General features: G+C 51.5%; 1 long non-coding RNA gene across 2 annotated transcripts in view; it reads right to left on the bottom strand.

Moving 5' to 3' along the window:
- Window positions 1-4,553: 4,553 nt before the first annotated feature.
- The window catches only part of LOC111538695, a 44,460-nt gene continuing 24,073 nt past the window's right edge, over window positions 4,554-24,940 (bottom strand). For both annotated transcript variants that reach the window (XR_002730433.2, XR_002730432.2), the window contains exon 3: window positions 4,554-5,948. This is a non-coding gene — a long non-coding RNA (uncharacterized LOC111538695). The remainder of the gene's footprint in view (window positions 5,949-24,940) is intronic.

The following is a 24,940-nucleotide window of genomic DNA, read 5'->3' as shown; positions in this document are numbered from 1 at the left end:
CGGGATGGGAGAACCTAGTAAAGGGAGAACAATTCTACATCCAGCTGCTTTTTGGAGCATCCTTCATCAGGGAGAGCCCTGACTCTTTACAGGCTCATCTGACTAGGTCAGGCCCATGGAGGATAACCTCCCTCATTTAGAGTACATCCTCAAAGCCCCTTTACAGCAGGACCTAGATTAGTGTTTATTGAGTACCTGGAGAAGGTGTGTGGAAGCTGCAAAATGCCTGCTGCCTCCCTTCTGTTCTTCTCAGAGCTTAGCCTAGCCTAGTTCTCTCACACACACACACACACACACACACACACACACACACACACGTGCTACAGGAGAAACATAATTTTTGTGACAATTAATAGAAGGCTGGGCATGGTGCCTCATGCCTGTAATCCCAGCACTTTGGGAGGTTGAGGAGGGCAGATCACATGAGGTCAGGAGTTTTAGACCAGCCTGATCAACATGGCAAAACCTCATCTCTACTAAAAATACAGAAATTAACCAGGTGTGGTGGCACACATCTGTACTCTCAACTACTCAGAAGACTGAGGCAGGAGAACCGCTTGAACCTGGGAGGTGGAGGTTGCAGTGAGCCAAGATCTAGCCACTGCACTCCAGTCTGGGTGAACCTATCTGACAGGATTCTACCCATTGAGAAGCTGGGGCACCTCTTCCTTAGCAAAGGGAGGCTAAGGAGATCCCATCCTGAGTTTCCTGTGATCAGAAGTAAATGTGTCTCTATGGGATTCCTGGGGCTTGTAGACATGGAGTAGGATGGGGAGAACCTCAGGATTAACCAGCACTCTTGGGGGTCCCCTGTTCTGGCTTTTTGGGGCCACTAGAGCCAGAGCTATAGTGGCAGTTGATGGGAATAGCCCTCAGTGACCAGTGGGGCTTCAGCAGGTAATTACCCGGCAAAAGCTGGGAACTGACAGGGTAATTATTAGCTTCTAATTGCAGGGCAAACCCAGGCCAGGATCCTTCTCTCCAAAGCAGAGGGCATTAGTATTTGCATAGCAATTAATTACTTTGGGAGCTACGGAATTTAATTACCCACTAGTCCACAGGAGCCAATAATTAAATTACTCTCAGAAACAGGGTATTTATTTCCCAGTTAGTCTGAGCAGGTAGCTCCTACCTTGGGGAGTGTGCCTAGGTGGTGACCCCTGAACTGATGGTTGGTCCTTGGCCTGAGCAGGCAAGAGTGGTGACCTTGGTGACCAGCAGGGAGTGCCCGCACTGTGATGCAGATGGACACCCAAGCATACACAGATACAGGCCCTTGTAGGGCACACAGACACATGACACCATGTGCTAGCCATGACTCACGGACTGGTGCTTGGATGTACAGTAACTCATTGTAAGTGGGGCGCACACACCCAGCAAGAATTACACACACGGTGAGGAACAGGCAAAGAGGCCAAAGAAGGGAAATTTTGGCTCTATCCTTTTGCCACTACTGTTTTGCCTGACTTGCATCAAAATGTATTTGTGGTACCATGTACTTTGGTCAACAGGCTGTGGTTCTGAGCCCATCTGGAATCCATCTTCATCCCTGATGCCTCTCAAAATGGGGTTTGGGTTGGGAGGGCCTCAGGACAGAGTAAAGGCTAGGGAGGGACTGGCGCTGTCTATTTTGAGCATCACTTGATTTCTTTGTTTTTTGAGATGGAGTCTCACTTTATTTCCCAGGCTGGAGTGCAGTTGTGCAACCTTGGCTCGTTGCAACTTCCACCTCCCTAATTCAAGCAATTCTCATGCCTCAGCCTCCCGAGTAGCTAGGATTACAGGCACCCACCCACCACACACAGCTAATTTTTTTTTGGTAGAGATAGGGTTTCCTCATGTTGGCCAGGCTGGTCTCGAACTCCTGACCTCAAGTAATCCTCCTGCCTCGGCCTCCCAAAGTGCTGGGATTACAGGTGTGAGCCACCATGCCTGGCCACATAACTTGATTTTTTAAAATCTGGAAAGTTTAATGTCTCTGCATCAAAATGGCCATGCCAAAATATCATATATGCCTGAGAGACAGGAGCTGATAGAAGACCCTGAGGTCTGGAAGAATCTAGATACTTCCAAATAGAAAGAGGCCCCTTGAAACAGAGCTGTGTTGGGTCCAGCCCTTACTCTCCCTCTTCATAGAAAACAGGGTCCTGGAGGGAGGCATGAAGGGATGGGGTGTGTCTGGGTTAGCTTGCCCAGTGTCAGGACCTCCAGTCCTGAAGGAGAAAGCCCAGAACTGGGCAGTGTCTGCCAGGTCTGCTCTCCCTGAATTTCTCTCCTCACCTTGTTATTGCTTCCCATTGGCTGCCTGGGGGCAGGGGTTGGAGGTAGCTGAGGCAATGTGGCTTTCACCTCTGTCTACTTAGAGTGTGGGAAGTCCCTGGCTGGGGATTCTAGTGTTAGAGGCAGCCTTGCTGCTTGGTGAGTTGCCCGTTCCTCTGGGCTGGTGGGCCCAGGTCTTTGTGCACTGCCCCCAAAAAGGAAGGGCAGAAGAATGGGGCCCACTTCCCTTGTTCTCCACTCCTTTCATCTCAGGCAGGTCAAGTGGGCACTGGTTATTCTGCGGTTGTCTTCCTCCCTCCCTTTCCCCGGGTGACTATGGAGACCCTGGCACGTTCAGGTCCAGAGCCAGGCCACTGCACAGCCCCACTGCCCCATCCCAAAGACGTCAGCTCCCAGCCCCTGACCCCTTGGAATTCCCCTCCAAAGGCTAGAGCTGAGTCCCTGGCACCACCCTTCCAACTTGGCCTCGGGCCCTCCCCAGGTGGGATCCTGTAGATGCTTCTAATGAAGTTCTCTCTGACTCTGTTTGGGGCACCCACCGCCCGAGGAAAGGAGCGGCGGCCGCCCTGGCCCAGGCTGCTGACAGCAGCAATCCATCTCCATCACAGTAATGGCGTCCCCATTAATCGGCCATAAACTAATAAAGCAAGCACTTTCCACCCCTCACCCCCCGGCAACTTCATTAAGTCTTTAGTACATTAATATGTCTTACTTAGTGTCAGCCAAGCCTCTTTCTCTGTTTGGGGTGGAGCACGCTGGGGTGGGCACCTCGCCCAGTGGGTAGGGGGCTGCTGACTCAGGGCAACCCACTCCCCCTCTCCCTCCTTCCCCTCCACCCACTGTCCCCTTGAGGACCTTGAAAGGCTGCAGAGAAGAGGAAGAGCGAGAGGAACAGGAAACTGTGGAGCAGGAGAGACGAGGAAACGGGAGAGGAAAAGGAAGGAGGAAGACGGGATGAGCTGGGGGGGAAGAGGGGAAGCTGGGAGGAAGGGGGAGACAGAATGGAGGAGGAGCTGTGCACCTCCAAATTAAATTTGTGATTCAGGCATCAGATGGGCCGACAGCCAGAGATTAATTCAACTGATCGAGTTATAAAGAGCGGGAGGCCTGGGTAATCAATCTTGCAGCTGTCAGGCCGACAGGCAGGAGTATTAACCTGGCGAGACGGCACGTACCCAGGACTTTTTCATTTCATTCACCCCAACCATGTCCCTGACCACCTCTGGTCTGTCTCTCCAAGTAATAATAATTGCGGCTGTTAACGATGACAGAGACAGGACGAGGGGACGAGGGGACGAGGGGACGGGCTCCTGCGGCAGGGTTTCCCCTCCTGGAGCTCCCACCCACTGCTCCGACTGACCACTCCCAGAAGGTAGAGCAAGGACCAGCTCGTGGCGCTCTGAGAGGTAGGGAAATTGAGGCAGGAATTCCAAAAAGACCTTCAGACAGGGCAGAAGTGGGGCTGGAAATGTACTTTGGGAAAAGGGCAGTGTCCTAGATCCCTCTCACCTCTCAGGAAAATAATTGTCCCTAAGTCAGCCAGCTTGGCCCCAACACGTTCAGCTGTGCCCAGGGAAGCTGGGATCAGGAAGGTGAGATGGATTCCCTCCTCTGGGCTATTTTGCCTCAGCCACAGACCTGAGCTCTGTGTGGCTTGGGTGGGGGTCCCATCCTGGGCACAGGCTCCTGGGCTGGGGCTGCTCTTCTTCCTGGGCAGCCTTCTCTCCTCCTCTCTCTCCCCCCGCCTGACAGCCTCAGAACACACCTAGAGGGGTGGGGGTGCCCTGCAGAGACTTGTGGAAACACCACCCTTTGAGTAGAGAAGGTGTGGGGATGGGGGTGCACCTTGAAGTTGACACCTCTCTCAGCTCTGGCTAATTTTCACATCCTTCAAATTCTGATATCTCTTTCTCCCTCCTTGCTCCAGGGAAAGGAAGGGAGAGGACAAGAGAGCGAGAGAGAGGTAAATAGGTAAGAAGATGTGCTGGGGCACCTTTAGGGTCTGCTGGGAGTGAGCCAGGGCCGCGTCAGTCCTCTGAAATTGTTATGCCAGGTGAGCTGCTGGTAGTGGGGGCCCCGGAGGGCTGATGTGAGGAACTGTGAGTTCTTTCTTCCTTGCTCAGTGAGAACCAGGCACAGGGTTCATGGATGGGGCTATGGCCCCTGTGATGCCCTCACAGTGTTTCCTATTATCATTGTCATTATTACCAATCAGGGACCACCCATTGCTACAGACAGCAACGCTGTAACAGTGACTCGTGCCAGAGACTGGCTAAAGGTTTTCTATCCATTACTACTTTAATGTTCGCAAAGAGCCCTATGAAGCTAGTTCTATGTTCAGCCCCATTTTATAGATGAAAATCTGAGGTTCAAAGAGGTTGGGAGACTCGCTCAAGCTCTCATAGCCAGGAAACAGCAAAGCCAATACTGGGCCCCTGGCCAGAGCCTCAGCTCAGCATGGGCTAACTTTTCCCTAGGCCCCCAAATCTCACTGTCCCCTCTGAACTCTGCCTCCACCAAGGTTCCTCAGTGTTCTCTGGAGGCAGATTCTGGATTTCTCCAACTGAGGTGACCTGGGCGCCGGATCCCTCTGGGTTTAAGAAGGGTGGGGAGGGCGATGCTCCTGTTTGTTTAGAGGGTGGGGCGGGGGACCTGGTGTCAGAGAACACTTATCCAGTGCAAAGGGAAGAGTGGGGGCCCCACTCGGGGAGGCTCCCCAGTGCTCTGCCCTCAAGTAACCCCAGGGAGTAGGCTCTGCCACCTCCCCAGGCCCCATGGCCTCTTGGGAAAGGAGAGAGTGCTGACTTGCCCATGCCCCCCGCCTTCCCCAGGGATGGAGCAATTGGAGGGGTGCCATGCTGGGTGTGTGTTGGAGTGGGAGTGGATCCTGACTTAGAAGGGCCTAGAGGAAAAGTTCTCCCTGTCACCTCCTGACCCTAGCTGGGGCTAGGCTGGAGGGGGACTGGGGACATGGGCCTGTCTGAGGCGCCAGGAGCTGGAGGCTGGAGCTAGGCCAGCCCCTCTCCCAGGCTCCCTAGGACCCATTTCAAGTGGTTGCTTCCAGGATGACGCAGCCCTGGGGAGGGGGAGCAGGAACAAGGAGCCTGTTTCCAAGCAAAGGTTCAAGGGTCTCCTTTCCTGGGCTCCCTCCCTCTTGCTCAGGGCAGCCACTAATTCTGCCCTGTCAGTCATAGTGTTTCTTCCTTATCTGGGACCAAAGCCAGTGGAGGGGCCTGAGTCCCTGGAGGTTTGGTGTACGCCCCTCCTGTCCCATCTTGAGGTGGTTCTTGTGGATAGATGGAGACCCCTAGCACAAGGAACCAGAATCCTCAAGTCTTAAAGTTTTGATCAGTGGGGTTGCTGGGAGAGTTAACATATCGTGGCTCTTCTCTTCTCCCGCCCTGTCCCGTTCCATGGAGCCTACTCATTCCTGCAAGATCCTGCATCAGGGGCCTCTTGCAGCATTAGAGATGGGAATGTTCTCTGGTTTCTAGTACTCTCAACCCATCAAGGTGGATGTGGATTAAGATCCCGAGGGCTGTCTTGTCATGATGACCACGACTGTCCCTCGCGCCTTCTCTGTGCCTTAATTCTCCGTCTGTAGGTAATGGAGAGAATGCGCTCTGTGATCTCTGTCTCCTCTGCCTTAGGATGGGGCAAGAGGGTTGCTGAGGAAAAAGAGGAGAGGTCTTTTCAGGTAAATCACATAGAACACCTGTTTCTAAACCTGTTCATCCTTCCATGCCTCAGTTTCTGTGTCTGTAAATTGGGAGAAATCACAGCTACTTCCCTGGGTTGTTGTGATGCCCAACTGAGATGGCAGAGGGGGCCTAGTTCTGTGTCTGGCACATGGTGGTGCTGAATAAATATTTGAAACAATCAGCCAGAGCGGGGAAGTGCCTGGGGTGTGGTGAGGGTGTTGGCTTCAGGCGAGAGGCTCTCCTTCCTCACCCTCAGTCTTCTTACCCTCAGTCTTCTCGCCTCCCAGCTCTCTGATCCCTCACTGTGACAAGCCTAGGCAGAGCCCCTCAACATGAGCACCCCAGCTCTGAAGACTGCTTGGACAAGCCTGGAGAACGCTGGTGCACTGGATAGGGTTGCGTTCGAGGGATGTGTGTCTCCACATCCTTGATTTGAGACAGGGGCTATTTGGATATCAGCCAGGCTTTGTGTATATGTGAGTGTGTGTGTCTGCGTATGCGCATGCCTGCATGTGTGTGGGTGTGTGTGTGGGTGAGTGGGCTCAATGGCTGGCACCAAAATACTTGCCGATTAATCTTTGTCTTCTGAGCACCCAGCCCTGGTCCCCGGGAAGCTCTGGGGCCTGAGCTGGTATCCAGTGGGCCTGAGGGGGCAGAAACAGGCCCAGGAAGATGGATTTCCCTGTCCTCTCAGCCCCCACCCGGCAGTGAAGCAGGGAAAGCTGCTTCATTTTGTTTAATGGGATACTGGGAGGGGGACAGTAGTCATGGGGCATTAACTGCTAATTGGGTCCACAATAAAGTTAATAAAGCTCTTATGGTCTTTGCCATTAAGTGTAATTAAGGGGGTGCTCCGTGGTGAGGAGGGGGGTGTTGGCAGGGAATGGGTACTGGGCTCTCACTGGCAGGAGTAGTGATGGAGAAGCTGGCAGCCATGCCAAGGCCAGGAGCTGCACTGACTTCTGGAGCCACCCAACCCTGGCTGGGCTCCCGAGCAGCTCCTCTGGGGATTGGAGGTGGTGAGGTGGACAGGAAGGGAAAGGGTTTACTCTGTGCTGTTCATAGAAGTCCAGGGGGAAAATCATTAACTTCAGCCCCAGTGCCCACACCCTTGAAGCGGCTCAGAACATGGAAGAAATGTCATCTTCAAGGAGAGTTGGCACGGACAATCTCTGAGTTTTAGGGCATGGCTTGGCTTGTATGTGCTGAATGACTGGGGAAGTTGCATAACCTCTCTCAGCCTCGGTTTCCCCTTCTGTAACATGAGGATAAAAACAGCATGGTTAGGAGGGTTCCACAGCTATGTAGTGGGAGGCAGCTAGGTGACTGCTGTCATGCTGTTGTTCTTTTTATGAGCTCTTGTTTATTTTATTTTGTAATCATACAAGAATGCTTGATGAAGCCTTCTTGTATATACAGAAGTACAGAGTGACCCTCTCATCCCTCTGTCATCGATGTGGTTGTTATTTTTTCCAGAGTTTTGGGATATATTTATATAATATGTGTACATGCAGAAACACATAGTTTTCTTTTTTTTTTCTTTGAGACAGGGTATCACTCCGTCACCTAGGGTGGAGTGCAGTGGCATGATTATGGCTTACAGTAGTCTCAAACTCCAGGGCTCAGGCAATCCTTCCACCTTAGCCTCCCGAGTAGATGGGAACATGTACCATGAAACCCAGCTAACTTTTACATTTTTTGTAGAGATGAGGGTCTCCCTATGTTGCCCAGGGTGGTGTCAAACTCCCCGGCTCAAGCAAGCCTTCTGCCTCGGGCTCTCAAAGTGCTGAGATTACAGGTATGAGCCACTGTGCTCAGCCCACATTGTTTTCTTGAATGGCTGCATGATATTCCATCATATGGCTAAGTTTTAATCATGTTGCTTGTGTCCTAGATGGAAACCTAGACAGTTTCTAGTCTTTAGCTCTTACAGTACTGCAAAAATACCCTTGATATATTTATCTGAGCACAAGCGCAGGACATATATAGACAAATTCCTCGACGTGGTTTTTTTGGGTCAAATGACATGTTCATTGAACATTTTTGATAGATATTGCCAGACTGCACATGAAGATGATTGCACCGTCTATCCCCAGTGTCAAACCGGCAGAGGGGCTGCCTCCCAGGTGCTCAGCTCAGCCACCTCAGTTGCACTCAGACACACTCCTGGGCAGCTCTGGGGATGGGGGAGTCCCAAGGAGAGCACACAGGACAGGGAGTGCAACTTCCCCTGGGAGGGGTGGGACAGGAGGGACAGGACCCAGCCCTCCCCTCTAAGCCTGAGAAAGCCACCGGGTAAACTCGGTGTCAGAAGGGAGGGAGGGTTTCACCCAGGGTCAGGGGTTAATGCGATGGAGCTACTGGGACATGCTGTGCAAACAAAACAAGTTGGGGGAGGGGAGGGGCCGGCCCTCTGGCCACAGGGAGGGAGATGGGCCAGTCAGCCTGCACTTGGCTTTTCCCTGGGTAGCTGCCATTGTGGGCACAGGTTCTGGGTTGCTGAGGACCTTGTGACCAGGCTGCTGGGTTCTAAGGCCAAGGGCACAGCATTCTCCTTCTGAAGGCCACCCCAGCCCAGAGCTGGCATGGTAGGCCTGCTGAGCTGCCCTGCCCACCTCCAGGGCCCCTCCACAGGTAATCCTCCTGGAGCCCTGTCTGGGAGGCTTTGGGCGGTATTAGAGGTGAGCCGGGTGGCGGGCCCTGGAGCCAGGCCCAGCTTTTAGAGCATTCCTGGGCATTAGGCTCCCTGTCCCAGCCCAGCCTTGCCTTCACCCCATGGAGCCCCAGGGGCTTCTCTGCCTCAGCTGCTGCTGGCCTAATTACAGGTGTCCATGTCAGGGTCAGCAGTGGAGTTAATTCGGGGCTTGTCTTGGGGTGGCCGAGGCTCATTAATGGAGTCCCAAAGAGTCTAGGGATGAGCCAGGCAAACAGGGGATTAGGGGCTAAGGAAGACTGCTGTGGGGGAAGGCTGGCTAGACAGGGCTATGAGCTGGGCCCCGGGGACGGGGTCCGCTTCAGGCCTGTGTGTTCACCCACCCACTCACACAGGCACTCACGAGACCCAGCAGTGCTCAGACACGCAGACACACAGCCACGGGCCAGACACTCGCCAGAGACACATATGGACTCTCGTACACAGGCTCACACACAGAGACACACATCACTGGACTTAGAACTGCTCCCTGAGAAGTCTTGGGGTGTGCAAGGGGAGTAGGGGAGATGAACCAGAGACTTCCCTCTTCAGCCAGAAACTCTGGTCTGACCCTGCCAGTCCCCTCCTGTGCCCTCTCCCACCCTGGCCAGGGCAATGAGCTTCCCTTCTACCTTTCCTTCAGCATCTCCTCCCACCGTGAACTGGAATTCCAAAGCACTGCTCTGTGGGTAGAATGACAGAGCCGGCTCCCAGTCAGGATGCAGGGAGGCGGGGGTGGTTCCTCCACACCCCTCAGTCCAGCCTGGCCTAGAGGGTCCCTGAGCCCAGCTGTCAGCCCACCCCCTCCCCCACACCAACCCTGTGCCTCATGACAGCTCTGGGGTTCTGTGGGGAGGCAGAGCCATACTGCTCAGAGGTCACCAAAGAGAAGGAGGAGGAGAGAGAGAAGAAAGGAGTTGACAGGAGCCAGGGTTGGGGGGGCTGGGCAGGGGGAAATCGCTTAACCCCAAAGCCGCCACTACTCTTTGGAGCCCCTGCACTGATGGGGGCCAGCTGGAGCTGGCTGAGGACAAGGGGCCCAAGTGTGGGAATCCAGGGATAAGGCCTCCCCAGGCTTCCTGGGTCAGCTGGGAGGAGAGACCCTGGAGTCTTCTTCCCAGCCCGCCCTCCTGCCGCCATCCCTCCCTAGAGTGTGGAGACAGGCTCCGGCTCCCTGGCTCTGTTACCGATGGGGGAATTTTTGCAGCACTGACCTTACCCCCACTCCACCCCAGGCTGGCTGGCTGATGTTCCTGCACTCCTAGTAGCGTGGCCATGGCAGCACAGGGCAGGCAGGGGATTCAGAAACCCAACCCTTGACTCTGGAACAGTCAGGTTTTCCCAAGGATGCCTCCTTCCACCTGTGCCCACCTCCCAAAGCACCTCCTTAACTAGTATTTAGAAGTGACCCCAGAGACAAAGTGACTCCCATTACAGAAACAGCCACTGCTCCATCCCACTAACTTCACCTGCTCATCAGTAAAGGTGCCCACGGGCCAGGCTGCCACCTGTCATCACTTCACTCTTGGTCCTAGGCATCAAGCCTTCCCTTCCTGGGCCCCCAGTGTCCCCCATGCCATCCCAGGACCCCCCACACACTCCAGGCCCATAATTGAATATAAAGGCCCAGAAGCTAGTGAAACAGCAGCATTAATCACCAGCAACCTGGCAGCCTCCTGCCATAGATCTTTTCCACACATAGAATAGCTCGTGTTAATCACTGCCGCTGATTTATTGTCTTCTCCGCCTTGTACATAAATTATTCACTATGGCTGGGCTGTGAAGGAATCCTGTAATGAGGGCTTCCATCCTCCCATCTCCAAGGTGGATCCTCAGACCTCTAAGTCCACTTAGCTGTGTTCACTGGTGGGTCAAGGCATGGAGCCACAGGCATGGAATTGAGGGGATGATAGGGAGTGGGGACTCCCATGCAAGAATATCTGTCCCCCCAGGAGCACATATAGGAGCTCTTCAGCTTCAGGAAACAGGGCTGCAGACTCGCCTCTCCAGCTCTGGACAGGAGAGACAGGGCAGAATGGGGCAGGGGGAGGCTGCTGGGTGGCCCTAGGGCTTCCTAAGGTTCTGGGAGAGTAAAGCCTTCCAGGCTTTACCTGGAAGTTCCTGCCCACCACCTGAGAGACTCTCCTGCCAATCAAGGCCAACTCTTTGGAGTTCCCCATCACCGGAAGCAGGATGTGGGCGTGTCCACGGGGCAGAAGACCTGCCTCTCCTAGCTCCCTGTCCTACCCTGGGGTTTGTGCTGCTCTCTGGCCACACCTCCGAGATGGCCTCAGCCTCAGGAAAAGGTGGTGGCAGTAGTTATGGCAATAGCCACCAGATGGCAGCCCTGATACCCAGGACAGTAGCTCAGGGAGGCGGGAGGCTGCATTTGGGTAAGGAAATACCTTGGGAATCCGCCAGGGGAGGGTGATGAGGAGTGGGTGGAGGGAGAGGGGTCTTGCTGACAGGGAGAGCTCTTACCCTCAGGGGGACCAAAGTACAGGACTCGTTTCACACATTGAACCATGCATGGTGACATCCTCAAATGGGACGGTCTCAGGAGAGGAAATTGGGGTCTAGGTGTACGTGGACAAGTGGGACCCCAGAGGGTGTGGGTGCAACCAAAATGGACTTCCCTGGCCCTGGCCCAACTCCCCCTGCAGGCTGCCTTTCAGGCTGTCCTTCCCAGGCTCCGATCCATTGCATCCCGACCCCTCTCTCTTGGCTGGGGCACTCTCAGAGGCAGCCACGACAGGAGCTACTGTGTACTGTGGTCAGCTGGGGGCCAGCAAGCCCAGCCCTCAGGATCTGGCTCACTGCACACATGCAGCACTGTGAGTTGCTTAGACCCAGTCCATCAAGAACACCTGTCCCTGCACAGACCCACTCTCTCCTCCCACTCCTGTATGTAGAGTGGAGAGCTACTCAGAGACACAATGGGTCCTAAGATTCAGGAGACTTTTGGTTGCAACACTGGGCTTGCCAGAGGGCCCCTCCAGCCCAACATCTCCAAGCCCCTCACCCCCCCCCACACCTACTACCCACACAACTTACATCACCTACTGAGGCAGGGCAGAGCCTGCACTAGGATGGTGTAGAGGATGCAGAGTACTGCCTTGTCACCCAGCCAGTGAGCTGCTTCCAGCAAAGATGTGGGGCTCCAGTCCTTTAAATACCTTGAGCCCAGAGGGCAAAGCTAGCAGAACAAGGCTCTGAAGGCCTCCTTTTGCCCCAGCTGCCTAGATGGGAGTCCTAGGAAAACATCTGGAACTCCGTGTCTCCTTGGCAGTTCTTGCCTTTTACAGTCCTTACTGTAAATCCCTGCGTAAGCTCTCTGGAGATATCTGCTGGGATTCTGGAGTGCCCCTCCTGGACCCCAACAGGTCCTCTGGGTTCTAATGGGAACTCCCAAACCCAGGCAGGGCCCTATCTCCTGAAGGCAAGGTCAAGACATTCCCATCAGTGAAGACCAGTGCTTCCCCAAGTGCAAGTCTTATGCCTACTTCAGACCTACTGAGCTGGAAACTGTGGGGAAGGGGTCCAGATAACTGAATTGTTACCAAGTTTCCTAAAGCCTGAGAACCTCTGTACAAGACACTTCCTTAGAGCCAGGCTCATGCCCCTCATTAGACCTGAAGCTTCCTGAGGGCAGCCCCAGACCAGAATGGGTGAGTGGTGGGGTTTTTCATTTGGCCTCTGAGTATTGACTTCCCTGCCATCACCGCCCTGAAAGTGGGCACACCGTTGGCCTCCTCACTGTCCTGCCTGGTCCCCTTCCCTTCCCGCCAGCCCTCTGGCCCTTCCCAGCCAGCTTGCCTGGCTTCCTGGACCTGCTGTCTTCATGTCTGTCTTCACATCTGTTCCAAGGCTGCCCCAGCCCCGCTTGTTTATCCTTCAGGGGGTCCAAGTGGGTGTTTCAACTTCAATTATGCTCTGACCACAGCCACCACAGATACCAAAACAAACGTCCTGGGCGTCAGAGGTGGTGGAGGCTCAGACAGGCTGGTGCCAGGGGGCCTGATAAAGGGGGGCCTGCTTGGGCTTGGAGGTGATGAGAGCTGCTCCTAGTGATAGGGCCCTGGGGAGCAGGGGCTCGTGGATAACTGGCCTCCTCAGGTAGGCCCAGGCCACAGAGGGGACAGTGTCTTGGTCTCAGTACCTCTCCCTCCATCTCCCAGCTTCCCTGCAGTCTCATTTAACAGAAGCCTTTTTTTTTTCTTTTAAAGTGGGGGTGCGCCTTGTAAAAGCCCTGCTTCTCCCCAGCTGCTGGCTAAGTCTGGCCTCACCTCCAGAGGACAAAGATCTTGATTCCTCAACCCAGGCAGGCCCATTGAGATCTTTTTAAATCCCCTCTCAGACCTTGTGGTCAGTGTCTCAGGACGGTAGTAGAAGTCGGGGATCCTGGACCCAGTTCTGTTGGATTGTCCCTGTGCCTTGGAGTATGGTCTTTGTACACGTTGTGCTTTGGTCTCCCCTCTCTAGGTCAATTAGCAGAAAACGTTTCCCAGTCTGATTGCCCACAAGGGACAAAAATTCAAACCTTCCAGGCTCCCTGGAGTCCCTGGAGAATACAATAAGGTGTCTTAGGGAGCAATGGGAAGCAGGACATGGTGCCTGCTAATGAGTGGGCCCTGATTTCTGTCTGGAGCTTCAGAGGATGGAATGCCAGGCATCCATGACTAGAGAGGGGCCCCAGCTCCCACTGGCCTCTGTGGCAGGAACCAGGAGACACAACAGAGACCATGCTCAGCAGCCCCTCCAGCTGCGCTTCTCCTTAGTGGGAAGGAGCCCTCTCATTTGCTGTGCCCTCTCTGAATTCTCACCCAGTACCTGCTTTTGCCCCCACCCTTGCCTTCTGCTTTTCCCAAATGGCCACCTCAGCTCATCTGCCCATTGGCTGATCTCTGCAATGATCACATCTGGGAACATCTTTAAAAATAATGATAACAGGGCCAGGCATGATGGCTCACACCTACAACCCCAGCACTTTGGGAGGCCGAAGCGGGTGGATCACTTGAGTCCAGGAGTTCGAGACCAGCCTGGCCAACATAGTGAAACCCCATCTGTACTAAAAATACAAAAATTAGCCAGGTGTGGTGGCAGGCACCTGTAATCCCAGCTACTCGGGAGGCTGAAGCAGGAGAATCGCTTGAACCTGAGAGACAGAGGTTGCAGTGAGCTGAGATGGTGCCACTGCATTCCAGCCTGGGTGACAGAGCAAGACTCCATCTCAAAATTTAAATAAAATAAAAATAATGACAATAGGGCCAGGGGTGGTAACTCATGCCTGTAATCCCAGCACTTCATGAGGCTGAGGGGGGAGGATCACTTGAGCCCAGGTGGTTGAAGCTGCAGTGAGCTATGATCGTGCCATGGCACTCCAGCCTGGACATCAGAATGAGACCTTGTCTCTAATTATATATATATATCATTATATATATAAATCATTATATATCATTACATATATTATCATTATATTATATATAATATTATCATTATATATTATACATATTAATAATAATTAACTGCAAGGAAAACAAAAAACAGCTCCCATTTATTGAACACTTTCCATGTGATGTGCCGGATAATTTTGCAATTTCATCTTTCTCTCTGTCCTACAAGGTAGACAGATATAACAGCCCCCACTTTATAGATGAGGGAGCTGAGAGGTTAAGTAAATTTTCCAAAGCTGCACCACTAGCAAGTGGCAGAACTGGATTCAAACCCAATTAGTTCTGACTTCTGAGTCCAAGGTTTTTGCTCCAGGCTTCGGATGTGCTGTAGAGAGGAGGGTTTACTTGGTGTTGGCTCCATCAGCCCCTTGAAAGCTCAGGGTCATGGCTTCTGTAGGGGGCTGGCTCTCTGTCTTTAGTTCTGATACTCAGGGTTGAAGAGACCTTTGGGCCGCTCCCCAAGAGTCCTGCTGGAGACCCAGGGAAGCCGTCTCAGTCCCAAATGAACCTGGACATCTGTCAGCTTCCTGTCCACACAGCTGAAGGCAAACTTTCTTAGAGCTCAGCTCTGGCTCTGCTGCAGGGTGTGAGTTGGTGGGGCTCTGGTTCTCTGAGCTCTCGAGGAGGGTCTGGATGAGGGTGGGGTTTCTATTCTGATCTCTGTTCTGGTTCCTCTTACTCATTCAACCCTGGCTGCTGCCCAAACACAGGCAGCCTTTGCCCTGGGGCTGGAGCCACAATGTGGCAGGTGGAGGGATGGGAGGTGGACTGTTGGAACCAGACATCTGCTTCCCATCCCCACCATGCACATGCACACACACAGTGAGGAAGGGGCAGGGCATGTGAGCTCTGGAAGGAGGGAGGGCCACCAGGGGCTCATTAGGGTGAGTATGGACACATTTGTGTCTTTGTGAGTGTGCACGCTGGAGATTGGGAGTGTACTCATCTGTGGCTGTGTGTGGGTGTGTGCCCGTGAGGTGGGGGCTGGGTTGGGTGCAAGACTGTGAACATGAGTCTTTGAAAGAATGAGTATGACAGAGCAATGCACTAGTGTGATCACATGGGGTGTGACTGCTTACAAGTGTATGATTGTGTGAGGGCACAAACACTGGTGGGAAAGGCAGTTGCTGTCTCTTAGAGGAAAATCCCAGAACTCCAACGGACATTGTCTGCTCTGCTATTGACCAGCTCTGTGGCTTTGAGCACATGACTTCTTTGAGTCTACTTGTCTCTACCTGCAAATGGGGAGGAAACTGCCTCACAGGGTAATCATGAGGACCAGGTGCAGGTGTGGGTGGAGCACTTTGTCATCTGTCAAATGTAAGTCCCTGGGAAGGTCAATAAGCAATCTCCATCCTCTGCCTCTCTTCCCCAGTGGCACCCGCACAACATGCTCAGGCCCCAGCCAAGTGCCAAGCTGGGGTGGGTGGTGTCCTAGAGCTGCAGGCTATACGGCCAGAGGTCCAGGCTCAGGAGGACTGGTTAGGGATGGGGAGAGTGAGCAGGTGTGGTGCTACACCTGTCTACTCCGGCTTCACATGTTTGACCCAAGGCTGCCCCGCCCCACCGGCACCAGCCCATCGGCACTCATTATTCTCCTCTGGATCTGAAGAGATTCTCCTCCATCTCACCCCAGCCCAGCATGCTGTGGCTTCTGCCACCTCCTCCCTCTGGGGAAGTGAAGGCCCCCTCGGGTAGGAGGCTCTCACGCCAGGTTGCTCTTCTGACCTTCTGAAGGCTGTTCCCCACTAAGATCCCAGGGTCTTCAGTCATGTTTCACTTCCATTCCCAGCCTCCCCTGAGCTTCTGTAATGATTCTGGGGCACCTAGTCCATTTGGAAATCATCTACTTAGCACAGTGGTTCTCAACCATGGCTGCACATCAGACAGGAATCACCTGGGAAAGATTTGAAAGATCCTGATGCTGACGCTGCCCCCAGACCAGAATCTCTGGGTTGGTACTCAGGCATTAATATAGGTTTAGGCAGGGCATGGTGGGTCATGCCTGTAATCCCAACACTTTGGGAGGACAAGGCAGGAGGACTCATTGAGGCCAGGAGTTCGAGACCAGCCTGGGCAACATGGCGAGACTGCCTCTCTACCTAAAAAAAGAAAAAAAAAAAAAAAAGAAAAGAAAAAAAAATGGCGTGGTGGTGCACACCAGCAGTCCTAGCTACCTGAAAGGTTGAGGCAGGAGTTTACTTAAGCCCAAGAGTTCGAGGTTACAGTGAGCTATAATCATGCCACTGCACTCCAGACAGCCTCTAAAAAAGAAAATAAAATAACAAAATAAAATAAATATAGGTTTAAAGCTCTCCCAGGTGATTCTAATGTGCAGCCAAGCTTAAGAACCACTGTTAATGTTTCCCAAGCATCCTTACTGAGAAGAATCATTTGGGACGCTTGTTAAATACACAGCTTCCCAGGCTCCCTCCCCTGAAAATTCTCATTTGGTGAGTCTAAAATGGGGCCCTGTAATTTGCATTTTTAATAAATACTACAGATGATTCTAATTATTAGGGAATTTTCAATCTACTAGCCTAGAGCTGTGTTTCTCAAACTTTAATGCACATCCAAATTGCCAGGGGATCTTGTTAAAATGCAGATTTCGGTTCAATAGTTCTAGGGTGAGAGCCCGAGGAGCTATAGAAGTTCTGGCCAATCGGAGCATAAATTAAGAGATAGTGAATTATGAGATGAGACCAGAGAAGGAAGCAGGGACCTTATAATCTGTGACAAGGAGCTCATGATCCCATGGCAATGAGGAGCCACCGGAGGGTTTTAAACAGAGGGAAATCTTGTTCAGATACATATTTTAGAAAGATATATTCTTGTGGCCATGTTGGAGATGATAGATCATGCATCAGAGGATCAGACATCAGCCAGGAGGCTGTTGCCACATTTCAGGTGAAAGGTGGTAGCCTGGGTTAATGAGGTGGGAGCCGGAGGAGAGAAGTTAGTAGTCTTGTGGAAGACTCAGTGATCAGTTGGGTGGAGGCTGAGGGGGAGGATGAGGGAGGCTCCAGAGTGACCCCTGAGCTGGCTACTGACTTGGCAACTGGTGAAGAGGGATACCCATCTTGGTTGGCTCTGAAGCTTCCTTCCACATCTACTGACTCTGTGATCTGATCATTGTTTGGCTTAGTTTCTTGTGGGACCAGGGTGGGAGAGAGGCTACAGGAAGCTGCCTGGAATGCGTTATGGAACTGGTGCCTGGCAGAGCCCCTCTCCTTGACTTTGAGTGACTCTGGAGGCTCCCTGTCAGCAGTTGCCAAGGCTAAGAGGCTGCTTAGGGGATGCGGTCTTCTGAATACCTTGGCGCTCCATTTATTTCCTCTCTGGCTCCCTTCCAGAGAAGGAAGCCCAGATGAAGAGAAATCTGCATCCAAATGGCACCCTTGCTCTTGGACCCCATCTGGTGACTCTCCTTGTAAACCCTAAGTGCCCCCAAAGACCTCCCCCAGGCCATTTCTCCTGACATCTCTGCTTGGCACACTAGCCCCATCCTGCCCTTGACCACAGCCCCCTCCCCACATTGAGCTCTGTCTACCCACTCCCAGGACACTTGGCCTATTCTCCTGTTTGGGGACCTCATTTCTCCCTTTTGGGAGCTAAATGTTGGCTCAGCATCTCCTAACCCAGTAACTGCTTTGCAGTTCCCAGGCTCCTCTGTCACATCTCTCTCTGATATAGCTCTTTCTATGGTGCAAGTATGCAGTAAGACTGAGATTCAAGTCACACTCACTAGGCTGGGAGGGCCATTCTGTAATCAATTGCCATCATCTTCAGCATCTGGTGAGAGCTAATTGTATGTTGGGCACCAAACTAAGGACTTTATATGTCTAATCTCAGTGTATGTATGTTCACCACATCTCCAAGAGATAGATTCTCCTATTATTCTCTTTTTTTTTTTGGACAGAGTCTCACCCTGTTGCCCAGGCTGGAGTGCAGTGGCGCGATCTCAGCTCACCCGCAACCTCTGCCTCCCGGGCTCAAGCCATTCTCCTGCTCAGCCTCCTGAGAAGCTGGGATTACAGGCATGCACCACTACCGCCTGGCTAATTTTTGCATTTTTAGTAGAGATAGGGTTTCGCTATGTTGGCCAGGATGATCTCAAACTCCTGACCTCAAATGATCCACCTGCCTCAACCTCCCAAAGTGCTGGGATTATAGGCGTGAGCCACCATGCCTGGCCAGGTTCTCCTATTCTTATTTTACAGATGAAGAAATAGGCAAAGATGTTAAATAACTTGGCCAAGGTCACTCGGCTAGGAATTGGGACTGGAGCCTGGTGCATCTTCACCACTGAACCGCACTGCCTCTCATAGTCCTCATCACCAACCAAGGCTCAGTTAAGTCCTCTGCCTAGGATCAGCCTCACTGGATTCTTCCCAGAGCAAATGTCAGGCCAGGGCTAAGGCTCATACCCAGAAAGCTGAGCAGATGGTAACTCCAGGGGGATTTTGCCACAGTGGAGTTAGGTATCGGAGGTCAAAAGGACTGCAGTGGAGTCTTGCTCTGCCTCTTGTTATCTGAGTGAACGTGGCCAAGTCTGACCTCTCTGAACTTCAGTTTCCTCATCTGTGACATGGGGATGGCAGCAGAAGCTACCTCTCAGAGGTTATGAGGAACAAATGAGGAAATGTGCAAGACAGGATTGTATCAACTGCAAAGAGCTGCCTGATGTAAGTGACTATTAGTGTCAGCAGTCACTCAATATTTATCATGAATTACTAGGACCGAATCCAGGTGCTGTGAGTACAGCCAGGAGCCAGCCCCTGGACCTGGACTTGTCCCTAAGATGACAAATTGCAAGTCAAACAAGAATACAGTCACCTTGCCACTCTCCGCCTTCCATGGGCCTTTTGTGATCTTTCTGAAGCTATGACTTGAGCCCTGGCCATCTTTCCTTACCTGTGTAAACTGAAGGTCTCTAGCCCTCTAACAGTCTAGACAGCCCCCAATTTTAACATTCCAGGGGTGGAATGGAAGGCAGGTCCTTGTGACATTTGCTAAAGCAGAATTGTTGCTGAAAAGGGGCCTCTTTCTTCATGCAATGAATAAAAATCTTAGTACCTCGTGTTTGTGTATGGCAAGTCTAACTGCTGAAACTTCTGTTAATTCATTTATTCAAATGAACCACATTTATTTAAATTTATTTTAAATTTCAAAAGTAAACTAAAAATGCATTCTTGTTGTAAGAAATACAGATGAAATACTCCTTCTAATTCCAGAATCATCTGCAGAGGTCACTGCTGCGGTCAATTCACTGTGTATCCTTCTAGATCATTTCCTATGAATTTACTTACATGTATATATTATACAAAAAGAAACATACGATTTTTTTTTGTTGGGTTTTTACATTTATACCTGAGTATTTTTGTTTTTCTGCAATTTGTTTTTCCAGTGAGTGGTGGCTTACACTTGTCATACCAGCACTTTGGGAGGCCGAGGCAGATGGATCATGATGTCCAGAGTTTGAGACCAGCCTGGCCAACACAGTGAAATGCTGTCTCTACTAAAAATACAAAAATTAGCTGGGCATGGTGGCGGGCACCTGTAATCCTAACTACTCAGAAGGCTGAGGCAGGAGAATCACTTGAACCTGGGAAGTGGAGGTTGCAGTGAGCCGAGATCATGCCACTTTACTCTAGCCTGGGCAACAGAGCTAGACTCCATCTCAAAAAATAAAAAATTTCTCTATATATGTCTACCTCATTATTTTTAATTGCTTCATATGAAGTATTCAATAGATGGGGTGCCACTGTTTATTCACCCATTCCCACCAGTGGATTGTTAGGTTGCTTCTGATTTTTCATTGTTCTGAATATTGCTTAGTGAACTCTCTGGTATGTGGTTTTGTGGGCGGACATGGCTATTTTGTTAGGATAATGGATACCTAGAAATAAAGTTGGTCAAATGAAGATGGGTATTGTTAATTTTAATAGAAACTGCCAAAATACCTATCAAGAAGACTGAACCAATTCAGGGCACTTCCAAGACAGGATGAGAAGACCAATTTACGTACACTCTCTCCCATGCTGGGTACTGTCAATAGGTTGAATTTTTGCTAATCTAATGGATGAAGCTAAAACAAATCTTATGTTTCTTTTAATTTGTAGTTCTCAAATTATGATTGCATTTCTCTCATGTTGAGCATATTTTCCTAAGTTCACTGAATATTTTGTATTTTTATTTCTGTAAATCTCCTGTTCATTTACTTTGCCCATTTTATTTTTATTTTTATCCTTGGAGACAAAGTCTCGCTCTGTCACGCATGCTAGAATGCAGTGGGTGATCCAGGCTCACTGCAACCTCCGCCTCCCAAGTTCAAGAGCTTCTCCTGCCTCAGCCTCCCAAGTAGCTTGGGTTAAAGGTATCCGCCACCATGCCCGGCTAATTTTTGTATTTTTAGTAGAGACAGGGTTTTACCATGTTGGCCAGGCTGGTCTTGACCTCCTGACCTCAGGTGATCCACCTGCCTCAGACTCCCAAAGTGCTGGGATTACAGGGGTGAGCCACCATGCCCTGTTGCCTATTTAAAAAACTGGGGTTTCAAAAATATTTTTCTTATTAATGGTTGGAAATTCTTAATTCTAGTTATTAATATGTGTTGTATTTTGGCTGAGTGCAGTGACTCATGCTTGTAATCCTAGCACTTTGGGAGGCTGAGGCAGGAGGATTGCTTGAGGCCAGGAGTTTGAGACCAGCCTGGGCAACGTGCAAGACTCCCATCTTTACAAAATATAAAATAAAAAATTTAGCCAGGCACGTTGGAATGTGTGCCTGTAGTCCCAGCTACTCTGGGGACTGAGGTGGGAGGATCGCTTGAGCCCAGGAGTTCAAGGCTGCAGTTGAGCTATGATCTTGCCACTGACCTCCAACCTGGGTGACAGACCAAACACACACACACACACACACACACACACACACACAATTTTATTTTAATTTACTTTTTTTTTTCTTTAGAGATGGTGTCTCCTCCTCTTGCCCAGGCCAGAGTACAGTGGCATGATCATGGTTCACTGCAGCCTTGACCTCCTGGGCTCAAGCAATCCTCCCACATCACCCTCCCGAGTAGCTAGGACTACAGGCATGCCACAATGCCCAGTTTACTTGTTGTATTTTAGCCGTTTGTCTTTCAATGTCCTTTACCATCTTCTATTATACAGCAGTTTCAAATTTAGATGTAACTATTTTGTCAATATTTTCCTTTATGGCTTTTGTAGTTACTGTCTTATTTTAAATCTCCATCTTTAGCCTGAAATTATTTAATTTTAACTTACATTTTATCTTAACATTTTTAGAGTCAACTCTTAATTTCCTCTGGAATCTACGTTGTGAATAGTGTGAGATAGAAATAACCCTTTCGTGAAGTTTGGAGGGCCTCCCTGTCACCGTGGGTATCTGGACTAAGAGTCTGATTTACTAATATCAAAGCACACCATTAGTGTTTTCATAATTTAGAAGCAAGAGGATGCAAAGCAACAGTGGGCATCGGGTGAGGTGAAGGAAGGGTGCGGCAGAGTGGGAGTGATGGGAGAGGACCCCTCGCAGAACTCGGCTGGCTGGAGATATGAAAATGTCTCCCTGCAAAGAGAATGGCAGGTGGCCCCCAGGGATCCTGGGGGGCCATCTCCACGTGCCCCTGGTGTACAAAACATCTTTCCAGTACACCCTGTGTCACATCATATAAATGATCTGTTTCCTTAGCAAGCAACCTCCTCCCAACTACAATGTCAGCTGGAGGGCCAGGTGCGGTGGCTCATGTCTGTAATCCCAGTACTTTGGGAGGCTGAGGCAGGCAGATCACCTGAGACCAGGAGTTCGAGACCAGCCTGGCCAATATGTTGAAACTCCGTCTCTACTAAAAATACAAAAAAATTAGATGGGCATGGTGGCGTGCACCTGTAGTCCCAGCTATTCGAGAGGCTGAGGCAGGAGAATCACTTGAACCCAGGAAGTGGAGGTTGCAGTGAGCCGAGATCATGCCATTGCGCTCCAGCCTAGGCAACAAGAGCGAAACTCCATCTCAAATAATATAAAATAAAATAAAATAAAATGTCAGCTGGGGGACAGGGACTGCGTCCTCCTCATTTTTGTCTCCCTTGCACCAACACAGAGCCAGCACCCCTGGTTGAATGTGTATACACCTTCCTGTGCCGGGCACATGCCCACACTTCTGTGTGCTCAGGCTGGTGTGTGTGGGGTGTCTCTGGGTGAGGATGGGCATGACAAGTGTTGGGAGTGCACACTGACACAGCCCATGTGCTTGCGTCTCAGTGTGGCCGTGTGCATGAAGCTAGCACACCTGAGCCTGTGGGCGTGGGAATACATATGTGTCTGCCTTTCTTCTCTCTTCAGTTTTCTGCCCTCTACTTCCTTGGGTCGGAAAAAGCAGGAAATTTTCTCTTGGCAGGAGGAATATTTAGTAACAGGGACAAAGTGAGGACACTGCAATCCTTGTAGTTTCTCCTGGGAAAGCCTCTTTCTTTCTGAGGCCTCTGCTCACCTTCTTTGCTCTCTTCTCCCCTCCTTTTTCTATTGCACATCTCTTTGCTTCCCCGCTTCGGGAGGAAGCTCATCTGAGCTCAGCCTTTGCTGACAAGGCCATTTGGGCCCATTAGTTGCCTCCTAATGAGTGACTGCCTTCTCGGCCCCTCCCCCCACCGCAACTGGGAGGGAGGGATCAATTAGCTGCTGCCGTAAACACACACACACAAACACACACACACCCTTACACGTGTATTTATGCTTCCACGTATATATGTACACATCACATACTACATATGATCATAAATACACTCATAGCAAATACAAATACATCTTCTCTTCTTGACCAGTAATATCTCCTAGGGTTCCCCACTCTGCTCCTTGCTCTGTTCACCAAGAAGAACCATGGCCAACCCCGCACTCCCCAGCTCAAACCCAGATTCCCATGATTCCAAATGAAGTTCAACTCTCATGTTTTACAGGCGGCCAAATTGAAGCTCAGAGTAGGCAGGTGACTTGTCCAAAATCCTTCAGTCAGTTAGAAGCCAAGCAACAAGCCACAACCCTATGCCATCTGATGCCCAGAGCAGTGCTACTGCAGCCAAGAGAGAAACAGGGTGTCCCACGCAGGCCCATCCTGATCATAACAGAGCTGTGGGACTTTGAAGGTAGCACGTCTAGGTTAAGGTGTGCAGACATGATCCTGAAGGTGATGGGGACTGCAGAGGCTCTGCCATGTATCTAGGAGGGAGAGGGTGGGCTTTCAAGGAGGACTGCCTTGTCCCCTGGGTTGGCCTGGCCTGGAAATTGTGGAGAGAGGGTTCCAGTCTCAGTCCCCCTCTGGCTTCTGCAAGTCTCACCATGGCTGTCTCTCCCTCCACTGAGTACTGACCTCAGGAATCCCTGATTCCTGGCAAGCTCACTCTTGGCCAGAGTACCCTGTTCCAAAGAGTGTTCTCTGGGGGAAGATAGGTTCCATCCTGGCCCTGGCCCTGGCCTGTTCTCCAGATTCCACACTAGGATGGGAGGTGTGAGGACTGGGTCCAGGCCTGAGGCACACAAGACCCAGCAAGTCCTGCATGACCAGCCTAGGCCACCTGGGTCAAAATGCCGTGGCACCACTGTGGCCAGCCGCTTGGAGACACTCATAACAAATACACATACATCCTCAGCAGCTGGGGTTATGGCTGAGTCTTAGCAATTTATGTCTCCTAAGGTCCCAGCCCTGCCAGGGACCCAGGCCCTGAATGAAAGAGCTGAGGATGGGTCTGAGGGGCCCTTGGGCCTTTGGGGAAACTTACCCAGGAGGGGTCACGGCAGGGGCAGGGGCTTCCAGAACCTCCTTTCACCCCAGAAGCTGGAAATGATACTCTCCTTGCCCCCACTCAGTCCCTCTCCCAGAGGCAGGTGTTGCGGGAGGGCTGCTGTTCTTGTCTACAGGCCGCTTTTCTCCCTGGGAGCACCAGACCCCACCTCCTCTCCCCATCCTGAGTCCCTGGCTGGGAGGTACTCTGGAGACCGAGGCCTGTCACCTGCCACTCTCCTTAGCCCTCGAGGCCTCAGTGAAGTCTGCCGGGAGCTCGAGGGGGCATTCTGGGAGCCCATCGCTTGGCTGATCTGGGTCTCAGTCAAGTCCCCAGGCCTGCTCCCTGGCCTCCCCCTCAGCAGGGCTCAGCTCAGCAAGTACTCCCCTAGATTAAGTTTCCAAAGGGAATGTCCTTTTCCAGCACAGCCCTCACCCTACCCTGAAAGGCTCAGAGCAGCAGAGTCTTGGCTCTCGGGGTGCTGAGCCATCAGGTGCCAGCAGGGTATGGAGGAGGCAATGGGCCCTGGGGCAAGGGCACGAGGGCACACAGGCTCCAGGTAAGGGAGACTTGGGCTGAAATCCTAACTTCCACTTAGTACCTGAGTGACCTTGGAGAGCTATGCCACTTTTTTCCTAGAGAGCTTGTTAAAATGCAGTACTGGGCTGACGTGGTGGCTCACGCCTGTATTCCCAGAACTTTGGGAGGCCAAGGCAGGAGGATCACCTGAGGTAACGAGTTCAAGACCAGCCTGGCCAACATGATGAAACCCCATCTCTACTAAAAGTACAAAAATTAGCCAGGTGTGGTGGCACATGCCTGTAATCCCAGCTACTCAGGAGGCTGAGGCAGGAGAATCACTTGAACCCTGGAGGCGGAGGTTGCAGTGAGCTGAGATCACACCACTGTACTCCAGCCTGTGGATGGAGCGAGACTCTGTCTCAAATAAAAAAAAAATTAAATTAAATTAAATGCAGTACCCCATTTTTGAGAGATTTCTTTCTTCTTCTCCTTCTT

Source organism: Piliocolobus tephrosceles, chromosome 9 (assembly GCF_002776525.5).
Source record: "Piliocolobus tephrosceles isolate RC106 chromosome 9, ASM277652v3, whole genome shotgun sequence".
Classification (NCBI taxonomy): Eukaryota; Metazoa; Chordata; class Mammalia; order Primates; family Cercopithecidae; genus Piliocolobus; species Piliocolobus tephrosceles.
The sequence above is the reverse complement of the archived record's forward strand: the minus strand, read 5'-3'. Positions and strand labels throughout refer to the sequence as shown.